The sequence below is a fragment of the Peromyscus californicus genome, unplaced genomic scaffold (genome assembly GCF_007827085.1).
Source record: "Peromyscus californicus insignis strain IS unplaced genomic scaffold, ASM782708v3 Scaffold_8__1_contigs__length_139910024, whole genome shotgun sequence".
Classification (NCBI taxonomy): domain Eukaryota; kingdom Metazoa; phylum Chordata; class Mammalia; order Rodentia; family Cricetidae; genus Peromyscus; species Peromyscus californicus.
In genome coordinates this window covers 19,336,548-19,349,664 of record NW_026294606.1, presented here as the reverse complement: position 1 = coordinate 19,349,664, position 13,117 = coordinate 19,336,548, and the positions used below count along the sequence as shown (strand labels likewise).

The following is a 13,117-nucleotide window of genomic DNA, read 5'->3' as shown; positions in this document are numbered from 1 at the left end:
TTTTTATCCAGCCTAGGTTCCCCAGTCAATGGTGACACCCAAGGATCCCTTCCTCAACCAAATGTCTCTGGAAACACTCTGCATACTCACCCAGCCATGTCTCTCCCAGGTGATTCCAAATCCAGTCAAGGAGACAATGATTAGCCACTAGGGGTGATGTTTCAGATAAGTTCACTTCCTAGTTCCTGCTTCTTAGACCTTCTGGGGGCACCAGGATTTTTCTTTCTCTCTTTTTATCTATCTATCTGCCTATCTGTCTATCTATCTATCTATCTATCTATCTATCTATCTATCTATCTATGTATCTATCTATCTATCTATTTTTCAGGTGGTTTCTCTATAGCCTTCACAGTCCTGGAGCTCACTCTGAAGATCAGGCTGGCCTTGAGCTCACAGTGACCTGCCTGCCTCTGCCTCCCTGCATGCTAGGATTAAAGGTGTGTGCCACCACCACCTGGGTTTTTTTTTTCCCCCTCTTAAGACAGAGTCTCACTATGTAGCTCAGATTGACACTGAACTCTTGATCCTCCTGCCTCAGCCTCTGAAGTGCAAGATTACAGGCATGTATTACCATGTCCAAATCTTGGATCTCTCCTATTCAAATTCATCCTTCTCTTCAATCCTTCCAAGGTCCATATACCTCCCAAAGAATTCTGTTTTGCTCAAGTTAGCCAGAGTTCTTTAGTTGTTTGATATAAAGAACTCAGACTGCTACAGCTTCTTGCTGAGCCATCTCGCCAGCCCTTAAAGCAGATTTAAAAAAAAAAGATACAAGTTAATGTCAGATAATGTAGCTTCTTAAAAATCTGTTGTGAGTTCTGTATCCTATTCAATTCTGTTGTGATCTAGTGCATTTGAAAAGTCTAATTTGATGGAATCTACAGAGAAGGGAAGGAGGTGGGAGGTGGTTCTCTGGAGGCCATCTTGGAGGGATTATGCTGTTTAACAAAGCTTCAGATTCCTCTTTGATAGTAGCAGGTACCTGCTAACCTTCCTGTCAGCTCCTGCTCAGTCTTTGTTGACAAAAGCAAAGCCCTGCTTAACATTCTCTGGGAGCGTTTGTGTGAGTGTCCAGGGAGGCTCTAGGGAAAGCAAGGAGTCTTTAGTCTGTCACAACGATAAAAATATTCACCCTGAATTTCCATCCCCCAAATATACAACTTGACTAATTGCTGACTGTATACATTCACTATTTTAACTATAAAATTGTGAGCCCAGCGTGGTCACCTGTGCATACCTCAGTGCCAGCATACCTCAATGCCAGCACTTGGAAGGTGGAGGCAGGAGATTGGGAAGTTCAAAGTCATTCTCTGCTTCAGAGTAAGTTTGATGCTAGCCTGGGCTATGTCTTGAAAAGCAAGCAAACAGGGCCTGGAGAGATGGCTCAGCAGTTAAGAGCATTTGTTGTTCTTGCAGAGGACCTGGTTCAGTTCCCAGCACCCACATGGTAGCTCACAATCATCTGTAGCTCCAGTTGTATGGGCTCCATTGCACTCCTCTGGCCTCTGGGGGACACTGCACACACACATTGTACATAAATGCATGCAAGCAAAACACTCATACGTGTAAAATGAAAATGAAAATTTCTCTTAAAAAGAATAAAACAAGCCGGGCGGTGGTGGCGCACGCCTTTAATCCCAGCACTCGGGAGGCAGAGCCAGGAGGATCTCTATGAGTTCGAGGCCAGCCTGGACTACCAAGTGAGTTCCAGGAAAGGTGCAAAGCTACACAGAGAAACCCTGTCTCGAAAAATCCAAAAAAAAAAAAAAAAAAAAAAAAAAGAATAAAACAAAAAAGCAAATAATCAACAACCACCATAAATAAATAGATATAAATAAATAAATAAATAAATAAATAAATAAATAAATAAATAAATAAAAACACTAGAAATGTGTGGGGTTCTCAGCATCATCTCAAGGGGGAGGAAGCCAACCGAGGACCAGCATTTTCCCCTTTCTACTTCCTATCCTCTAAGATATAAGCAAGCAACCCCATGCTCTGTCTGCAGCCATGCCTCCCTAACCACGGGGGAACTAACCATGGTGGAAGGGGTCTTGGAGAAAAGCCAACTTGAATTTCCAGCTGTTTGATGTTGTCTCGATCACCAATGAGGTCAGGTGAGTCACTGGGCCACTCTGACCTTGTTTCCTCGGTTGCAAAATAGACACAGTAACACAATCACTCAGGAGTTTTCAGATCAGCTTGTTAGCTACACAAAGATAGACACGTTGGCATATAATAAACACTCATAAATGTTTAGGACGGTGTAAAACAGTTACCCATTAAATGAGTCATGAAATTTTTAAAAATCAAAAGATAAATTATGCTAATCCTAATCCACCCACAGAACAGATGCTTGGTTTGCACTCAGGGTTAGCCTGTGAGCATCTTTGAAGACATAAGCATGGTAGATAAGACATTTCATATGCCCTGAGAGTTCTCCTAAGCTTCTCTTTCCTGATGTCTGGTATAAACTGTATAACAAAGCACACTTTTTGTCTTGTATGCCTCTTTTTCTTTGGATTTTATTTATGTTCATTGAATAAATACACCCATAACATTGCCTGCAGTATTGATAATTCAAGCTACCGAGACAAGGAGCAATAAAACGAAACGACTCGACTTATCAGAGAAAAGCAAGGAGGAGGAGATGCCATGGTAGGAGCTTCTGAAGCAGCTCAGGTGATTCATGGGTCCACAGTGTGATTCCACCATTACTTAGATCGAAACTAACAGGCAGTAACCAAAAAGGAATTATGGCATAGTTACTTCACCCTTTTGCTAAATCAAAACTGGAGGAATTATCTAGGGCGTTCGGCTCGTCTCTGGAGAGTGTAGCCACTGCTTAATTACCCAACTAGAAAAGGCATGTGCCTCTGGAGAGTTCTCAGGAAGCTGTATGGAGAGTTTATGTGAACTGCTACCCCAGAGTGATTCCACTCACCAGAAGTCAGTCTTCCGATTTAGGAATCTCCATTTATTCCCCCAAAGCCTCTGAGCTCCTGGGCACTTTCTCTGACCAGTGCAGTAGATGATATCCAAGCTCAGAACATGGAGGTGGGTTGAGCTTGTAAAAACAAGTTAGAGTGCTATGGTTAGAGGTATTTGATTGTTAATACACAAAGTATATTTAATAAGGACCTGTGACGTACCAGGGACGCCGGAGGCACACAGAGAGGGAAATTAAATGATTTTTCCTGGAGCCAGCAAAAATGTCAAAGGAGAGGTGGCTTTAATGAACATATGGCCTCGGCATGGGCAACTGAGGCAGGAACAAGGTGCAGGAGAAAAGGCCGAGGAGGGCGGGGTTCCTGTGGCCTGCTGGGATGGTGGCTGTGGCTAAAGCCGGTCTCTGATTTCAGCCCACAATGCACTCTTTCCCTTTATCAGGTTTGTCCTACAGGATCAGTCTAGAGGTGGCTTCCTCTGAGAGGCGAGGTGGTCCAGTCTAGGTTAGTCTCGTTATTTACTCCCACAGACCTCATTGCCTTCTCAATCAAATCATCACACTGCCATTTCTCCTCCTTTCAGGGCGGTGAAAGCAGATTCATGTCTGGTCAGTTCACTGGATGTCCCCAGAACAAAGCTCTGTGCCAGATAAACATATATAGCTGGAAATAATACTCATGAATGATTAACGATGGGTGTGACCATATTGCTTTTAGGCATTAGGCAAAACATTCCAGAATTCCACAAGTATTCTCCAGTTTCACCAGGGCTATTTGTAGACTTGCCTGGCGGCAAGCAACTTTAACTCTGCTTAACATGCACACGCTCATACATATACAGACATGTACACACAGACTCACCCATACTAACCGACTCTCACATACACACTCACCGCCACATACACACAGGCAGAGACTCGTATTTATCTTCTTCTATTCTTTTACTGTTGTTGTTTGTTTTTGTTTTCCAGACAGGGTCTCACTCTGTAGATCAGGTTAACTTTGAACCTGAGATCCCCCTGCCTCATCCTCATAAGGATGGGATCACAAGCATGTGACGACCATATCTGATTCTCCTGTTGATTGTTTACATTTTTAAAAGAAATTTAATTTTATTTTATGTGTATGACTGTCTAGTCTACATGTATATCATGTATGTGTCTGGTACCTGTAGAAGCCAAAAGAGGGCATCGGATCCTCTGGAACTAGAGCCACTGATGGTTGCCAGCTGATATGTGGGTGCTGGGAACAGAACCCAGGTCCTCTGCAAGAACAACAAGTGTTCTTAAGTGCTGGGCCATTTCCTAGCCCATCTTTTATTGATTTTTATACTTGCATCCAGAAACTAATATTTATGGAATATTGATGGAATGTTGACTTAATTAGGAAATTTTATACTAGTGAAATCTTGAGAATTTTCCTATAAAAATTCAGCCATGCAAGAGTCAACATTATACATGGGTATGCATGTTCATAATTGAAATTGTTACCAGAGTTTATGGTCAGAGCCTGGGCCCTGGTAGCCTTAACAAGCTAGACTCAGTTACCTGTCCTCAGTACAACACTTAAAGACACAAATAAATAAGCTGGGTATGATGGCACATGCCTTTAATCCCAGTATCTGGGAGGCAGAGGCTGGAGGATCTCTGTGGATTCAGAGCCAGCCTGGGTTACAAAATGAGACCTTTATCTCAGATAAAGAGATAGATAGATAGATAGATAGATAGATAGATAGATAGATAGATAGATAGACAGACAAGACACAGACACAGACAGACAGAAAGACAGACAGACAGACACACACACACACACACACACACACACGAGAGAGAGAGAGAGAGAGAGAGAGAGAGAGAGAGAGAGAGAGAGAGAGAGAGAGAGAGAGAGAGATTTGTATAACCTGTCACTATACTGGAAAAAAAGAACACATAAAAAGGTGCGGTGACCCCACCCCCACAAAGCCCATCTTCTGGCTCCTGACATGAGATTTAGGTTTAAAAAGAGGGCAAGAGGGTCCTGGTCAAGGCGACTCCCACCTATCACGACCCATTATTGTCTGGGCTCCAGTCTGTCCCTCGAGATGTTCTGGTAAACTGTCAGAACTTGGTGAGGTCACTTTTGGAGAGACAAATACCTCCTCCTTCTGGCACCAGGCTTCAGCCTTTCCCTTTCCCCAGCATGGGATTCCTGGGGAAATTCTAATTCCTTGTGGTCTGCTGTTTCCATAGTCTGATAGCCAAAGGAAGGGCACAAGTATCTTTTTCTAGAAGATCTTTATTCCTGCAGGACACTGACATATGATCTCAACATAGAAAGTAATTCAGTTTACACAAAATCCCAGAAAATGTTAAATAAATATAGTGAATAACGGGGATGATCCAGTCTCTTACTCTCTCTTTTAGTCCAAATATCACTTTAGTGCTTGTCTTGGTTTGGGGGCCACAGCAGCAGACCCTGAAGCCCTGAGCAGGGAGGTCCGGCAGCGAAGGAAGAGAAAACCGCAGTGGCCTCTCACAAGCTGCTTTGGCTAAAAAGCCGGCCGGCGTTCCTCACTTAGGTCCACAAGGTAACTAAAAGTCCGGCACTTCCTGCTTTCATTGAGTTGGTCTTTGCTTTGGCTCAGACTCCAGTGTGACTGCACAGACCTATTAATCACTCCAAGAGCCTTTGACTCCCTTGCCTGTCTTAGTGAGGAGGGCTTTCAAGGCTGGAAGTACGGAGTTAGGTAAGTCAGTCACCCTGGATTCTGAGATCAACAAATCCTTGCGGATCAGACCACTCCCGCAGTGAACACAATTGTCTATGGTGTAGAGTTTACACCTTGGAGCTGATCATCTTGTAGAAACCAGATTAGTCCTCTTGGGTGATGACAGTGAAGAACAGATTAACAATTTGTTAGACTACCTTGCAAGACTCAAACTAAAATGACGGTGGGCAGGACTCCCTTGTGGATAGTGCCGCTTAATAATACAGAGCTCTTGCTCCTTCTTCAATTCTTCTGTTTAAAACCAAAGTTCATAACAGTACCCCAAAGATAAACTTGGGGTTATTGGTTCCTTTTCCCAATGTGTTGATTAAACTTCTCCATCTGCTTTGTGCCATGACTCATCTCTTTAATTAATGTAATTTGAATGAGTTCTTGACAAGGCTTCCTAACTCCCTTATCTGGGCATCATCTGGGATCTCTCTCTGTATCCCCTGCACACTTCCTCTACCAACAAATCCCATTATAGGATCTTCTCAGTGTATTCAGGTACTGTGAAGGCAATATGAAGGCCTACACTTGACTTTACAGACTCATCTTAGGGAAGGGCCACCATCTTAGACCACCTGGTGAACGGGGACTGTACTCAGTTCTAGGAAGCATCTCAGGAATGTGCCATGACAACTTGAACAGATACCCTAGAAGCAGCCAATTAAGAAATAGGGCAGTAAAGTTTAACAAGATCCAGATGCTCCTGCAGACATTTTGTCTGCAGTTTATGGCCCTTGCAGATATCCAGATAATCCTGTCAGTAGGTTGTGGTTCTGTGCCAAAAGTCTAACCCAATAGTTTCAAATGTGGTTTCGTGCAGAAAGTCTAGACCAATAATTTCAAAAAATCACCTTGCCCCATATCCTTTTTGCCCAATCCCAAATGCCAAGGCAGGCAATTCCTGGCTTGTGTTTTTTTTTCTTTTAAAAACCCTCCTCCCCTTGAGCCCCTGGCTGCTGCCAAATTTCCCTCCATTTGCTGCATCGGAGCATAGGGTGGTGGTCCAGGTTTGAACCTGAAAATAAGAAGACCCTTGTGTGCTTCCATTGGAAACTGGCTCCTTGGTGGTCTTTGGGGGATTCTCGACATGGGCACAACATTACTCTACTCACGTGACTCTGATCCAAGATAGCCTCATCTCTCTCACATTTTGACAGTTGCTTGGACAGGGATATTGATTGCTGTGATATTAAAACATGAGAAATATGGCTTGAATGTTTTCGAACCTCTAAAATTCACACTAGGTCATAGTGCGTGAAAACCAGAGCTTTTGGAAAGGACTGGTCATGAGTGTCTCCCCTTTATGAATGGGATTATTGTTCTTATAAAAGGGCTAGAAGTAATCCCAGCACCAAGGAGCCCAAAGCAGAAGGATCATAAGTTGGAGATCAACCTGGGATACACAGCAAAATTTTGATTCAAAACAACGAGAAAGACAACACACTGGTTAGAACATGGTCATGCCCCCTTAAGACAGTAATCACTCCTAACAGTCCGGGTTCCACAGCCTTGAAGACAGGCCACACCCCCTGCAGCTCTCTCCTTGGAAGAGAGTTAAGAAGTTTGTAATTTACAGTCCGAAACAGTACCTGGCTCTTCTGTGCTCTGTCATGGATTCTCTATTGAACTAAATCATGTGATGTGAAACTTCCTGCTCTCTCAAAGGTTATAAAAAACGTTAGGTGTTTTCTTTGTTCCGTGGATTTTTCTGGAGGAGCTTTCCCCTCATCCCCAACCCTCAACACTCAAACCGCTCTTTCTCATGACGAGTCCCCATCTCTTATTCTTACCCATAATGAAGCTTCTCTCCAGGTTTTAAGAGCAAGTCTCTTCTCCCCTTTAAGGCTGTGATGTTTTATATGTAAAGTTGCTTGTTTCTAATGCTACTCTCGGCTTGCGACCCAATCATGGCCTCAAGGCCCTTTCTCCTAAAACACCTTATTCCTGAGGGTAATTATGAGTCAGTTTCCATTCACAAACCACACACACTCACATACTCACACACACACACACACACACACACACACACACACACACACACACACACACGCATACATGCTCGCATGCATGCACGCACGCATACATGTGCACACACACAAATAAAAGGGGGCTGGAGGCAACTACAGTGGCCCTTTTGCACTGCCTTCTACCTCACAGATACACATAATGATCCGCCCATGAGAAACAGACCCTCAGCCGACATTACCCTCAGCAGATATAGTATCTGAGGATGCTTTGATTCTGGATTTCCCAGGATCCAGAACTGTGAGAAAAAATTTCTATTGTTTCTAAATTACCCAGCCTTTTGTTATAATTTTGTTATAATAGTTATAATTGGTTTTTTGTTGTTATTATAATTATTTCAACAGCTTCCTTGCTGGCCTTCTTCTCAGCCTCCTTTTAACACGGCAGTCAAAATGTTCTCATGACCAGCGACGGTCACATCCGGTCCTGGTCCTGGCTCCTCCTCATTTCCGACTCCATCACCTACAGCCCTCATCTTCATTTTCTCCAGTGTAGTCCCATGGGTGTCTTCCCCCTTCCTCAACGCTCAGGTCACTCCCTCCAGACCTTTGCCGTTCTGAAGTCTGTGGTGATCTGGAATAATCTGTCTTCAGTTCTCTGTTTCCCCAGGTCTTTCCAGAGAAAGCTTCCTACAGTCTTGTGTCCTTTACAAGTGTCATAGTCGTTGTCTAGTCTTTGGTTTTTGTCTTTTCTTTCCCAGTCCTTATCATTATCTAGTATAATATTCATTTACTTACTCACCCATTTTTATAGAATACCTACTAGGGCTGGAGAGATGGCTCAGCAGTTAAGAGTGCTTGCTGGTCTTGCAGAGGACCAGAGCTCAGTTTCCAGCACCCATGTTGGATGGCTCACAAGCACTTGTAATTACAGCTCCAAGGGATCCAATGCCTTCTTTAGGCCTCCATAGGCACCTGCACTTATCCATACAGACTCAGACACAGATACACATACACATAATTAAAACCCTAAAATAAAATCCTAAAATATCGGCCTTCTAGGATAGAAGTTCCATGATAGTAGGAAACATTGTTCTCTTTTCTCTTGTATTCCCAGTCCCCAGTACAGGTCTAGAAACTTTCTCATATGATATAGATCAATTGCCATGAGTAATGAATTGACCTATTCCATAATCATAGACAAAGAAAAAGAGCTGAGAATTATTTAAAATATTGATCATCATAACCATTGAAAATGAGTATCTTGTTACAGTTCCTCATCCTATAGATCATAGACACAAGTGTGTATTAGTTACTCTTGATATCGATGTTATCAAATACCTGACAGGAAGCCACCTGAGGGAGGGAGGAAGATTTTTTTTGGTGTTGTGTGACAAGAATTTCCTGGAAAGACACAACACAACATCTGCTCACCCCAGGTAGGAAACCCATGACAGACCAAAGTACACATACCACCAAAGTCCAACCTGGTGAGCTAAAGAGTTTTATTGGGGTTACTTGTAGGAGTATGGGGGTGGTGGTTTGGATAGGTATGACCCCCATAGACTAATGTGTTTGGGTGCTTGGCCTATAGGGAGTGGCACTATTCGGAGATATGGCCTTGTTGGAGGAAGTGTGTCATTGTGGGTATGGACACTGAGGTCTCACATGCCCAGGCTATGCCCACTGTGGGGCACAATTCACTTCCCGTTGCCTGTAGTTCAAGATGTCGAAATCTCAGCTCCTTCTCCAGCACCATGTCTGCTTGCACATTGCCATGTCCCATCATTTCAATAATGGACTAAACCTCTGAAACTGTCAGTCAGCCCCAATTAAATATTTTCCTTTATAAAAGTTTCTGTGGTCATGGTGTCTCTTCTCAGCAACAGAAACTCTAAGACAATGGGGGAGGGGGTTGCCTAGAAAAACAAAAATGACCCAAAGATAGCTGTATTCCCAAAGCCCACCCCTAAAGGGGTGACAATTCACAAAAGCTGGGGAACACACTGCACAGTGTGCAGGCTGGAGTGTGTTCTTTCCAAGTGACTCTTGACATCTTCCAACTATCCAGGCTGGTTTCTGCTACTTCCCAGCACCTGGTCTGGTTTCAGGGTCTTCTTTGCAGCTTTTGCTCCTCTGAGACACTTCTTTTTAGCTTAGCTCTGCTCTTCTGAGAGGGACTCTCAGCTCTTATTGCTTACTTGGCAGGAAGGGGCCTAGTGAATCTGGTCAGTTTCAGGGACTTCCTAAAGCTATTTTGTTTACCTTCCTGCTTAAGAAGCTTCCTTGAAAGATGGGATGTTTCAGTATCGGAGAAAACTATTACACAATGTTTGGCTCATAGTTTGAGAGACCGGAAGTTCCCAGTGATAGGGAACACATGATGGCAGGGGATCATTCATGCTGCTAGGCCCCTACCTCTGCACATCTGTCAGAACAGAAAGCAGAAAGGACAGAAAACGGCTAGGCCATAAACCTCAAGACCTGGCTCCAAAGCACTACTTCTTCCAACTAGGCCTCACCTCTGAAGTTTCTATAATATCCTAAACCAGATGAGAATCAAATGTTCAAAGCCCATGGGAAACAATTTTACACTGAATCACAGCAAAATGTTTTTAATTTTGGTATCACTGAAGTCAACATCCCTATAACAGTCACTGAGGTCAGGCAGCTTTCACGATGAGGCAGTCATTGCCTTCATGTGTACGTCAAAAAGCATCAAATTGGGGCAGAGAGGTGGTTCAATGGTTAAGCGCACTGGCAGCTTTTCCAGAGGACCTGGTTATTCCCAGCAGCCATCTGGGGCTCACAGCTGTCTGTAACACCAGTTCCAGGGGGATCTGATGCCTTCTTCCCTTGGCAGGCACCAGGCATGCATGTGGTATACAGACATACGTGCAGACAAACACAGACAGTACACGTGCAATAGTAAACTAATTTTTAAAAAGTCAAATGCCCGGAGAAAATGTTCCAGAGACAAGAGTGCAACATTCTTTTAATTTAATTTAATTTAATGTGCATAGTGTTTTGCCTGCATGCTTGTCTGTGTACCACACGCATGCTGTGCCCTCAGAGGCCAGAGAGGGTGCTGGGATACCTGGGACTGGGGTTACAGACAGTTGTGAGTCCCATGTAGGTTGAACCCCGGTCCTCTGGAAGAGCATCAAGTGCTCTTAACTGCTGAGCCATCTCTCCAGCTCCTGGACCATGGTATTTTACATCAAGTTTTTTTTATTTTTATTTTTTTAAATAAGAAATGGGCAAAGCCAACTTTCTTTTCAGAAAAATATGGAACGCCTCATGAATTTACATGTTCTCCTTGTGCAGGGGCCATGCTAATTTTCCCATAGTTCCAATTTTAGTATATGTGCTGTCTAAGCAAGCCCTGGAACATTCTTTTAGAAACTATCTGGATTCCATTTTCTTTTTAAAATAGGGCCTCATGTATCCTAGGATGCCCTTGAACTTGTGATATAGCCAAGAATGACTTTGAATTCTTGATCTTTTTGTCCCCACTTCCTGGGTGCTGGAATTATAAGTGTGCTCCACACAGCTGATTTTACTCAATGATGGAAATCGAACCTAGGGCTTCTTGTATGTCAGGCAAGCACTCACCCAAGTAGGTTGGGCCAGTCTTGATTTAAAAACATGAAATTAATGACTATCAATGTAAAAAATCCTGAAAAATTGGATTCTAAATGTGAAAGAGCTTTGATTTGCTTACTTTTTTATATGCATATGTAAGCAATATAAAGTAGTATCTTTCCTAAAAATGTCTTTAAAAGCAATCTCAACAAATGTGAGATGAAAATCCAAGTGGTATGAAAGAACTCTGTCCCAGCTGGCAGCATGTCTGTCACCACAGGATGAAAAACAATGATGTCATATACTCAATGGCTTAGGGTTAATCAAATATGCTAATTCTCTTCTAAATATTCTTTTTGTTATAATTTATTTAATTTTATTTTATGTGCACTGGTGTGAAAGTGTCAGATCTCCTGGAGTTGTGAGCTGCCAGGTGGGTACTAGGAATTGAACTTGGGTCCTCTGGAAGAGCATCCAGTGCTCCTAACCCCTGAGCCATCTCTTCAGCCCCTTCTAAATATTGTAGCTAAAGTTTTCCTGCCTGGCCCACAGTCAGGACAAATCTCTCTCACCCGCCAGTCCCACAGCCAGCCACTCAGACCCAACCAAGTAAACACAGAGTCTTATATTGGTTACAAACTGTATGACCGTGGCAGGCTTCTTGCTAACTGTTCTTACAGCTTAAATTAATCCATTTCTATTAATCTATACCTTGCCACGTGGCTTGTGGCTTACCGGTACTTTACATCTTCCTTGTCCTGATGGCGGCTGGCAGTGTCTCTCTCACCCAGCTTTCTGTTCTCTCAATTCTCCTCTCTGTTAGTCCCGCCTATACTTCCTGCCTGGCCACTGACCAATCAGTGATTTATTCATTGACCAATCAGCAACACATTTGACATACACACCATCCCACAGCACTTCACCTTTTCTTTTCTTGAAAAGGAAGGTTTTAACCTTTACACGTCTCCAAAGTCAGCTTGGTATATTTGGGAATTTGGGTGTAGCTTCTCTTACTACTTCCTGCTGGAGGGGGGCGCTGTATCTTCTGGGGAAACAAAGAAAATTTTAGGATCATGGAGTAGTCCGTGAGGCTGTATCATCTGAGCCAGTTGCCTTGAAACCTTTCAGGGGGTCTTGGCTGGTCAAACCTGATGTATCTTAATCTGGAACAAATCCATAGCCTCTGGCTTTCTGTGGGAACAAAAGCAGAATCTCCTTTCCAAAGCAACATATCCTTACATCCAAATTTTGAAGTCAAGGTACCTTTAAAATATACATTTTGGCATAACTCAATAGCTTTTACAATCAAATATTTTTCTGTAGTTAAAAATCCCAAAGACAACACAATCCAGATTTTCTGTGTAATATTCATCTTCACGTGGCTTATTTTTTATATTAATTTTAGTGTCTCTTTAAAGACTTTATATTTTAAAACCATGTATTTGTTTGTATAACTGTATATATCATCTTTTTTGTCTCTTTCAAGCCTGCGTATATTTTACACACATTTTAAACTATTACATCTGAATCTGTCTTATTGTGAATCTATTGCTTTAAGCTGCAGCAGCTGTGGCTGCTGGCTCCGCCCACCTCAGCTTTCCAACATGGCCGTGGTACTTTACCACCAGCTCTGGGAGCTATCGTGGGTCTATGCTTTTATCCAAGCAGCGTGTAGCCCAGAAACCTCTTTTTTTGTTTTGTACTAGCAAAGTCTAAATCCACCATGCAGCTTAATGTGCCATTTGCAGAGGCCTCATTCCCGCCATAGGCAGGTCGAGCGCGCACACTAGGAACCTGCCAGTAGCTCAAACCGGCAGCTGCCGCTCATTTGAGAGAGACAATTAGGAAGCTGTTTTTAGCTCCAT

The 13,117-nt window shown here is 43.1% G+C and overlaps 1 non-coding gene across 1 annotated transcript; it reads right to left on the bottom strand.

Moving 5' to 3' along the window:
* Nucleotides 1–10,949: 10,949 nt before the first annotated feature.
* On the bottom strand, nt 10,950–11,053 carry LOC128104811 (U6 spliceosomal RNA). The gene has a single exon (XR_008216114.1). It is a non-coding gene; the product is annotated as a U6 spliceosomal RNA (small nuclear RNA).
* Between the last annotated feature and the right edge of the window lie 2,064 nt (nt 11,054–13,117).